Below are 9,931 nucleotides of genomic sequence, written 5' to 3'. Positions count from 1 at the left end.
CCTGTGTGTATATAGATGCCAGAGTCAGCTCCAGCATCCGGCTGCCTGAAAACGACTTGTTCTAAAGAACAACCCAAACGGATTTGACTGAAATATGGCAGCTGAATACCAACTGGCCCACAGGCCACTTCGTTTTTGGAGGCTGCTCCCGGACTGGGATTTCTGCCACTGGTGAAGATCAGTATTCATCCATGTCTGTTACAGGTTTACATGCCACACTGAAGGGCTGCTACACTGCATCGCATTCTTCGGTGCTTTAATCAAACCTAGAAGAAACATAACAGGCAGAGGCTATGATGAAGACTCTTTTTGCTGGTGAATGTTTGAAATCCGTTCTATGGTTTCTCATTATATCTACCTCCTGCACACTGTAGGTTTGACCTTTGTCTATTGTTTTTTAGTAACTTGCTCCAGTCTGCTGTAGCAGCACATCTCTCATTACACATCGCATTTTCCCGAGGTGGTCCCCCTGCAGAGGCTTACAGCTGATGTTATGATGTCACGCTGCGCCCGGTATTCCAATTAGAGGAGACGGTTCGTTTGCTTCAAGTCTGTTAAAGGAATGTTTTCAAATCCTTCTGACGGATCACTTGCAGAGTAAGTTTTTTGTCTTTAGCTGATTCTAACCTGGATGTGTTACCAATCAGTCTGGCTGCTTTTTAACTCGTTGACATTCTTCTAACCATCTCCTACCCTCTGACAACTTACAGGGAGACACTACTGGTGATTTTTACCATAAACACCATTAATGCTGCTAAAAAAGTGTTAATTAGGTTAATTAGAGCCAGCTTCATATTCTTGACTTTTTTCATAATGAGATCTAATATAATCAAGGACTTCCACTGTCTTTACTCTTGGTTTCATATGAATGAATGGAGGCCTTTTCTTGGCTATCATGTAGAAATGTAAATTTTGTGGGGTGAACCTATTACTTTTAGCAGTTTTCATATATAATTCATCTTCTACAAATGTGTAAATTTCTGCAGGGGGCAGCCTGATCTGATGAAATAGTCTTTTTTTTCTGAAAAAACTATGAACTATGAAACTTGAAAAATGAAAATTTTAAGGTTAAATGTATAAATGAGGTGTAATTTCAGATAATATGCGCCAAGCTGCGTATATGTTCTATAGATGTCATGTTTTAGCGATGCAACCTGACCTAAAATCTCAAACTTGACCGGTGTATTTGTTAGGTGAGGCTGTGTGCAAGCAGGAATAGGACCCAAGGTGCAGACTCCGGAGACAGACGTGAACTCAAAAAGGCTTTAATTTAAGACTCAAAATATAACATGACTGAAAAAACTCAAAACAAACTTAAACTAGAAAAATGACAAAACACACAGCAAAGTAAACGGTAGATCGCGACACGGACACAGAGAAACACAGGGCTTAAATACACAGAGGGAGCAATCAGGGAATGAATAACAGGAGGGAAACACAGCTGGGGCAAATCAGGCCTAACGAGACAAGGGGAAGCAAAACCAGACACATTAACATCAGACATGGACTTTCAAAGTAAAACAGGAAACATAACACAGACTCACGGGCAGGCACTATAACAAAGGGAACAGAGACGTGGGACCAGGGCAGACACAGACACTGACTGGATGTGGGGATACAGCAGAAAGGGGAGACAGAAACATGGAACACAGACAGAAAACCAGAACACAAAAACTCTAACCAAACCCCACCCAGAGAACCTAAACTAAGAATAATCCTAAAACCCATACAGCAAAGCTAGAATATAATGAAATAACAAAATCAAAGAACCAAAAACACAAAACACTGGGTCAACGACCCAGGGACCCTAACAGTATTAATGAAAGGTTTTGCTCTAAGATGAGTTTAGCTCATGTTGACGTTTTAATTTGAAGTTTTCCAGGTAAAGAAAGTTTTAAACTGCTCACACTCGCACTGCAGCCATGAACTCTTTAGACGTCACTCAGACGATGTGTGTGTGTGTGAGAGCCCAACACAGTCTGATCAGACATTAAAAGGTGTGTAAGCAGCCGGCTCCTTGTTAAATGATGTCCCATTGTCCCAGCTCACAAACCCAAACTTCATTCTCTGTAGAATGTTTAACAAACAAGGCTGGAGAAGTAAGTCTACTAAAAGGAAACATTGTGCAACTTTTAGATTCTGATTCTCAGCAAATAAATATTAAAATTGTGAATATGTCATCACCTACAATTCATAATGTCATCAAAAGACTGAGAATCTGTAGAAATGTCTGTGTGCATGGAACAAGGCTGAACGTCTGTGCTGGATGTCCTTGATGTTCAGGCCCTCCGGCAACTGTGCATTAAAACCCGACATGACTCTGTAATGGAAATCAGTGCACCCACTCTGTGTCTGTGAACACGGCTCACTGTGACATCCACAAATGCAGGTTAAAGGTCGTCATGCAGTGAAGGCAGCAACTGTGAACATGATCCAGAAACACTGCCGGCTTCTCTGGACCAAACTCATTTAAAACGGCCTGAGGCAAAGTGGGACACTGTTCTGTGAGCTGACAAACTGAAATTTGAAATTCTGTCTTGAGAGATGAGGGATCATCCAGCTCGTACTCAGCAGTCAGTTCAAAAGCCTGCACAGTGTTGGAGTGCTTTAGTGTCAGAGGACTTGCACATCTGGAAAGGCACCATCAATGCTGAAAGTTATATACAGGTTTTAGAGCAACGTAAGCATCCATCCAGAGGTCTCTTTTGGAGAAGGCCTTGAAAATTTCAGCAAGTTGATGCTAAACTGCATACTGCACCACCTGAAAAAGCGCCACAGTAGAAGAGCCCGGGTGCTGAACTGGCCCGCCTGACGTCCAGGCGTTTCAACAATTTAAAAAGAAATTTGATACGTTGTAAAATGAAAAGTATAAAAATGGAGATTTGGGAACGTTGAGCCGCTAGGATACTCCTTCAGACAAGAACGCGACAGCATTTATATCCCAAGCAGCTCCCAGAGATTTGTCTTTAAAAGAAGATTGAAACTTGTTGCTGCCATCAATCTAAAACATGAGTTGTTACTTATGTTTTAGATTTCCAACTTTTAAGCAAACACAGACAGAGTTCATCCCCATAATAGAGGGACCAGCCCTCCTTAAAGATCTTCCCTCATTGGTCTTTTCAGCAGAATATACCAACAGTGTCTCGTTAGGAGGAGCTCTGGGGAGAGTGGAGGCCACGCTGAAAGTGTCACTGTTTTTATTACTTCTGTGACCTTGCTCTTATCTTAAATTTTGACCAGACTCTGCCCTTTTTATTTATCTCACTTCTGCACACTCTATCAGAGTCACATCTTTTTCTTACTCACTGAACTATTCAGTGAGCCTCTCACCGAAATAAAACCAACATTTTTTCCTCTTGTGTGCTTTAGTATTTGTCTTTGTGTGATGCTGCTTTTAGTCTGACAAACTGTAACAACAAAACCGACTCAAAAATCAAGGTGAATTTTGTCTCTTATGTTTTTGAAAAAGTGTGAATTGAATAGATTTTCTTTATGGTTTTATTTTTGGAAATTCATTCTTTCTTTTATAACACGAGAGCCACTTGATAACACTGTTTGTCGGGTCTGGAAGAATTTCTTAGTCATACTGAGAAAAACATTCACGTCCTTGTTCATCTGCAGCATAAGGATGGGTGCACACGGCGCTGCTCCACAGCTGAGCTCCTGAGGAGAACAAAAACAAGACAGACTAAGCTGAAACTCTGACCAATCAATCTCAGGAGAGATAATGCAGCATCTGGGGCCGAGGTTTGGAGGGTCAGCCGGGATCAAAACGTGATGTCCAGGTTGATGCCCAGAATCCACAGCCTGAGGAGGGCGAGCCACAAATTTCAGAGAGGGGTCAGAGATGATACGTAGGCTAGCCGGACTGCTGACCCATGTCTTGTTGAGGTCTGAATCAGGTTAAACAGTTTGCATGAACCTCCAGATACCCTACCACCAAGGCCTCGTGTTGTCGCAAATAAAGCGGCTAACAGAATGCTCTCATTAGCAGATCAGACCAGTGTGAAGAGCGACAGCTGCTAGCTCTCTTCTGGGAGAGAGGATCACTTCCAATTCAAGTGCAAAAATAGTGCCCCAGAGTAACAGCAGCAGGAAGTGCTCAGTTAATATTTTGGCTCTTAATCTTCATTGTAGTCCTAACGACAGGTTCTGTCTAGTCTCTGATCTCTAATGGTTTATTAATAATTTAATTTACTGTGTTATCTATTTATTTATTTATTTATTTAATTATTTATTAGTGTTGCACATGGGGGGGGGGGGATTCAAAAATGGCAGCTCATATGATTGTTGGGCTGTATGTATTATTGTAGGGTCTACCTTACAGTATAAAGTGCCCTGAGACAACTGCGTTGTGTAAATAAAATTGAATTGAATTGACATTACCTCCTGATTCTGTAGCTCTAGCTAGCGCCTTAAGGACCAGCAACAACTTTACATCTGCACCATGAACAGTTTACAGAGATAAAGAGAAGAAAGGAGGTTTTGGGGGTGGAACAGGAAGTGGAATATTTTTATTTCTTTATTACTGAGCAAGTACAGTATCTCAAATTAATCACACAATATTAACTCATTCAACAGTAAAATGCATTAACCTGTCTGTCAGACTTAATTAAAGGTCCAAGATTAACATTTCGGATTGTTGCGGCCTATCTTAACACCTGCTTCATGGGTTGTCCCATCTGTCCCATTCATGTGAAGTCACTATCTCCAAAACACTGTCATGAAGTTTTTGAATACATTTGGCATCAGGGTTTATCTGACTGATCTAAAGGAAGAACTGATTCGATTTTAGTGGTCAAAGGTCTCTGTGACTGCGTGTCCAGATGTTTCAGGATGCTGACATTTTTGGGGTTTTATACATCACAACCAGCCAAACACCCCCTCTTTGTACGGGTGCAGCGATCAAAGCTATAGTTAGTAGGTGATGATTTGATCAGCTGTGCTGATATAGAGTTTTATAAAAGCACACAGGCACATAAATCTCCATAGCTTACACTTACACATAATCATCACCCATATGGCATAAACATTAAACCAAGGGAGTCATAAATCCATCCTTCCACTCAGAGCACTGCAGGCACTTTCCTCACAGCTGACGCAGAAACACAGGCGTGTTCTCAGGTGTCTGTGCTTCCAGTGGAGACCATGTAAGTGTATTCTATGGAGATTTATGTGTCAGTGTGCTTTTATAACACTCTACATCAGTTTAAGCGTGCTATACTGAAAGGAAAGTGCTCAAAGGGGTGGAGGGTTTTTTTTCTTCATCATCAGGGACAATGTTACATCACTTTTAGAGTCGTTATGTCTTTGATTCTCCTTTTATACCTTGTACAGGGTCAGTGTGTGTTTCTATTTTAGATGGAGAAGGCAGAGAATGTCCTCTAAGCCAACTCCTGTTTTAATGGACACTGCAGGAGTGGGCAGACTGAACAGCTGCAAAGGCAAATGGATTACCAAAGTAATGCTAGTAGTACCATAAGTAAGGTTAAAAACATTTGTTTTAAACAGAATTTTAACAGCAGCACAATAAACAAGAGCAGAATCACAAAGCAAACAAACCCCTCCTCTGCAGTGAGATCGTACACCAACACAAAGCATTACATTTGCATAAAATCTCTTTTTAGTTCAAAAGAAAAATACAACAAACAGTGTGTGGGTCACAGCAAACTATTGCTTGGAAAAAATGAATAAAATAAGCAGGAACACTCATTTTAAATACTTATATAATTAAACTTTAAAAAGACCTTAAAAGAGCTAAACATGCCACTACCTGGTGGGCAGTTTGGGCTCTAGGGAAGACTTCTTTCTGCTGCTCCCCTTCAGGGGTTGCCACCACGGATCATACGCCTCCATCTCATCCTATCCCAGCATCCTCCACTGTCTCACAACCATCTGCATGTCCTCCTTCATGACATCCATGAATATTCTATGTGGTTTTCCTCTCTTCCTTCTGCCTGGCAGTTCTATATTCAACACCCAGCATCCACTGTCCCTCCTGTGCACATATCCAAACCATTTTATCTTTGCCTCTCTAACTTGCCTGTCTCCAAACAGCCCGAGCTGACCTGTCCCTCTGATGTACCCATTTCTAATCCCGTACATCCTTGTCATTCTTGCTGAAACTTGTAACCTTTTTAGCTCTGCCACCACCAGTCTGGCCTCCCATCTTTTTGTCAGTGCCAAACCATACATCACATACATCACAGGATGTCTCGCTATCATCTGGTAAAGCTTACCGTTCTACTGCAGGGGTATGGCAACACGTCGGTTCTCGCTGTATAGTTTTGGTGTTTTTGTGTCAAAAATCTGACTTGACATTTGTCTCCACTTATCCAGTGCTGGCTGCACAGTGCTTCATCTCTCTTATGCATGGTCTGTTACATGTTTTCTACCTCACTTCTACATTCTTTTTTTCTCTAAAGCATACCTCCACCTCTCCAGGCTCTCATCCACCTGCTCTCTGTCACTACCGATCACGATGTCATATGTTAAGATCATAGGCACAAAGTCTCCTGCCTGACCTCATCTGTCATCCTTTCCTCAACCACTACAAACAAGAAGGGGCTCAGAGCAGATCCCTGACGTAATCCTACCTCCATTTTTAAACCCATCTATCACTCCCCACACACACCTTACCTCATGCATGTCCTGTATATGGCTCTTCCATACACCTTTCTCCCACTCCTGACTTGTTCATGCAGTATCACAGTGTTTCTCTCAGCATCCTATTATATATTTTCAACTCCTTCCGACCGCCGTACTTTTCCATCTTCTCCCTTTAATTTTTTTTTTCAGTAGTACTCTTCTTCAGCCAAACTGATGCTCAATGATCATCACCTTTCTTCCTAAACTAGCTTCAGCAGCTCGTTCTCACATCTTCATGGTGTGGCTGATCAGCTTTATTCCTCTGTAGTTACCACAGCTCAGCACATCACCTTGTTCTTGAAAACAGGTCAGTTCCTCAGACATCCTCTCACTCCAAACCTGTGTTAAAACAATCTGGTAAAAGTCCACTGCTCCATCAGATTCGGTCCATACCCTTACAACTCCATCAATACCTGGATTTTTCCACTCTTCGTATTCTTCGTAGCTACCCTCACTTCCTCCCTGCTAATCTTCCGCACCTCCTGATTCCCTAACTTTCCTACCATCCGTAGTCCCTTCTCTCTTTCTTGTTTTCTTCATTCAATTCCTCAAACTATACCTCTGTCTCATCAACACATACTCTTCACTTCATCAAAACATTTTCACAATAATCAGCCTAACCTGCTGCACATCCTTTCCAACTTGAACTCTCTATCTCTCTTAACGAAGTGATTTTCTTGTTCCTTATTGTCCACCCTCACATTCGATTCATTACAAGCATTTTCCTTTGCCTCCTCGCTCTTTGTGGTTTGCCTAGGCTTGTGCCTCCTCCTCATGGATGGGTTAACGACACAGATTAAAAATAAAATAAAGATGTGCATTGAATTTAAAAACAGCAGAACACACGGAGTATCTATGTGTGTGATGTTAATTATTTGATTTAACTTTTGGAGCCTGAAACCATAATTAATGTAATAATATTAGATTATAATACTTCTTGCACACATTGTTTACCTGAGTGTACTACAATGATTTTGGTGACAGTTTGAATCTATTCAGTACATTGTTCAGAGTTCATGTACATTCATTGGAGGATGTTCATATTAGTTGTAATGAGCCCATAACATAGCTCCCATTAATTCTCGGTTCTTTGGAAGATTTATTTTATGACTTTGTGTCAAAAAAATAACTGGGGAGGACAACGAGCCTCCTCTCCAGTCAGTCTGTCGTCCTGTGGATGAATTCCAACTCCACTTAGACGACTGTTGGCTCCTGCTGCCCTCGTTCCTCTCTGTAACTTCAGGGAACTCTATGGAACCACCTGCTGCTGCTTCTGGTTAGAAAACTGTTTCAGAGCCAGCTGGAATTCAAGCTGGTGGAGTTGGAGTATGGCCGATTAGCTCTTTTCTTTAGGGATGTAGCTGGATAACAATATGGGAACGTGCTGATGGGGAAAACTCAGAATGGGAAGGGCTGGGACAAGGAGACTAGCTGCATCCAAAATGAATTAAAATGAAATTCAGTTCAGTTTTCACCAAATAAAAACTGTTGGCACTTTACATTGTAAGATACAGACCCTACAACAATACAGAGAACAACCCAACAGTCATATGACCCCCTAAGAACAAGCACTTTGGAGACAGTGGGAAGGAAAAACTCCCTTTTAAGAGGATGAAACCTCTGGCAGAACCAGTCTCAGGGAGGCGTGGCCATCTGCTACAACCAATGGGGGTGAGGGGAGTAAGACGGGGACAAAGACACGCTGTGGAAGAGAGCCAGTGCTTAATAATAACTCATGACTGAATGCAGAGTTGTGCATAAACACTGTATATATTTATCATATGTGCAGTATTTTTATGTTTAAATTAATTGTTAGTATTTTTTGAGTACCAATAATAGACCTGGGCAGCCTGCCCAAGAAAAATCTATGTGCGGTGAACCCTGAATGACTTTATTGTTGTAGAGCCTGTTTATTTATGTTACTGGTGTCGCGGCGGTGCTCAATGATAATACGCTGACTTTGTGTTTGCACTCATTTTAGGATAAATGTAACAGATTCAGGCAGCACGGTGGCACGGTGGTTAGCACCGTTGCCGCACAGCAAGCAGGTCCTGAGTTCAATTCCACCATCAGGCCGGGGTCTCTCTGTGTGGAGTTTGCATGTTCTCCCCGTGTTTGCGTGGGTTCCCTCCGGGTACTCCGGCTTCCTCCCACCGTCCAAAGACATGCAGCTTGTGGGGATAGGTTAATTGGATAATCCAAATTGCCACTAGGTGTGAATGAATGTGAGTGCGAATGGTTGTCTGTCCCTGTGTGTTGGCCCTGCGACAGACTGGCGACCTGTCCAGGGTGTACCCCGCCTTTCGCCCTATGACAGCTGGGATAGGCTCCTGCGACCCTGAAAAGGATAAGCGGAAGCGAATGGATGGATGGATGTAACAGATTCAAAGCTGACTGAGACTGACTGAGACTTACCCTTTGTTAGCCTTGTGTAATGACTTTACTTCATGACTTTCAGTGTCATAGCAGAATCTAATTTACAGGAAGGCTGGCTGTGTTATACTCTATATGATTTAGCAAATCTGGGGGTCAGGCCTTTGACCTGCATTTACAAAGATGCCCATAATGAATAACTATAGAAGCTGTAAAAAACTTCACTGCACAGTCAAAACACTGACCTCATGAAACATTCATGCCGCACAGATTCAGTTTCTCTCTTAGATTTATTTTTATTTCAGCGCTATCATCGTGCAGAAAATGAGAAAGTTTGTTTTCATGATTTATGATGATGAAAGCCATATAGGAAAGTGAAGTCAACTGAAATTTGAAGGTTAAAGGTTGGACTCCTTATATTGGCATTTGCTGGCTAAAAATGGCATCACTTATGTAATAGTTCTGGACTTGGGATAACATCATTTGTTCCTGCTTTTTGTGTGCTTCCGGCAAACATCTCCATAAACACATTTTGAGGATGGCTTTCAAAACACTTTTTTTCCAGGGGGTAAAAGGCATTAATTAAAAAGTTTCTCCTGGTTTTGGTCTATTGGAGGTGAAAACTGTACTGCTCATTATCTCAACTACTCTTGAACCCAGCTGGAACCTTGTAATTACAATACTATGCTCCCTCATCATTTCCTTTATTTGCTGCTGTCAGGGAGCCAGAACGGTATAAACACTAAGCAAGTAATTGAGACAAACATGAATGAGCGCACCAGCCCAGAAAAGGTTTGAACAAAAATCATATGCATGCATACATGTGATTCAGAGATAAGGCAAGACCCAGAAAGAGAATGAAACCTCCTTTCATCCCCACCAGACATGTTGTATCAGATACAGACTTATT

General features: G+C 41.8%; 1 long non-coding RNA gene across 1 annotated transcript; it reads left to right on the top strand.

Moving 5' to 3' along the window:
- The first annotated feature begins 285 nt into the window (after nucleotides 1–285).
- Nucleotides 286–4,231, top strand: LOC309721013. Its single transcript, XR_014280631.1, has 3 exons — nucleotides 286–315; nucleotides 402–597; nucleotides 3,622–4,231. It is a non-coding gene; the product is annotated as an uncharacterized lncRNA (long non-coding RNA).
- The last annotated feature ends 5,700 nt before the right edge of the window (nucleotides 4,232–9,931 follow it).

This window comes from Aulonocara stuartgranti (assembly GCF_965226115.1).
Source record: "Aulonocara stuartgranti genome assembly, chromosome: 13".
NCBI classification, from domain to species: Eukaryota; Metazoa; Chordata; class Actinopteri; order Cichliformes; family Cichlidae; genus Aulonocara; species Aulonocara stuartgranti.
This window is presented reverse-complemented; position numbering and strand designations above follow the sequence as displayed.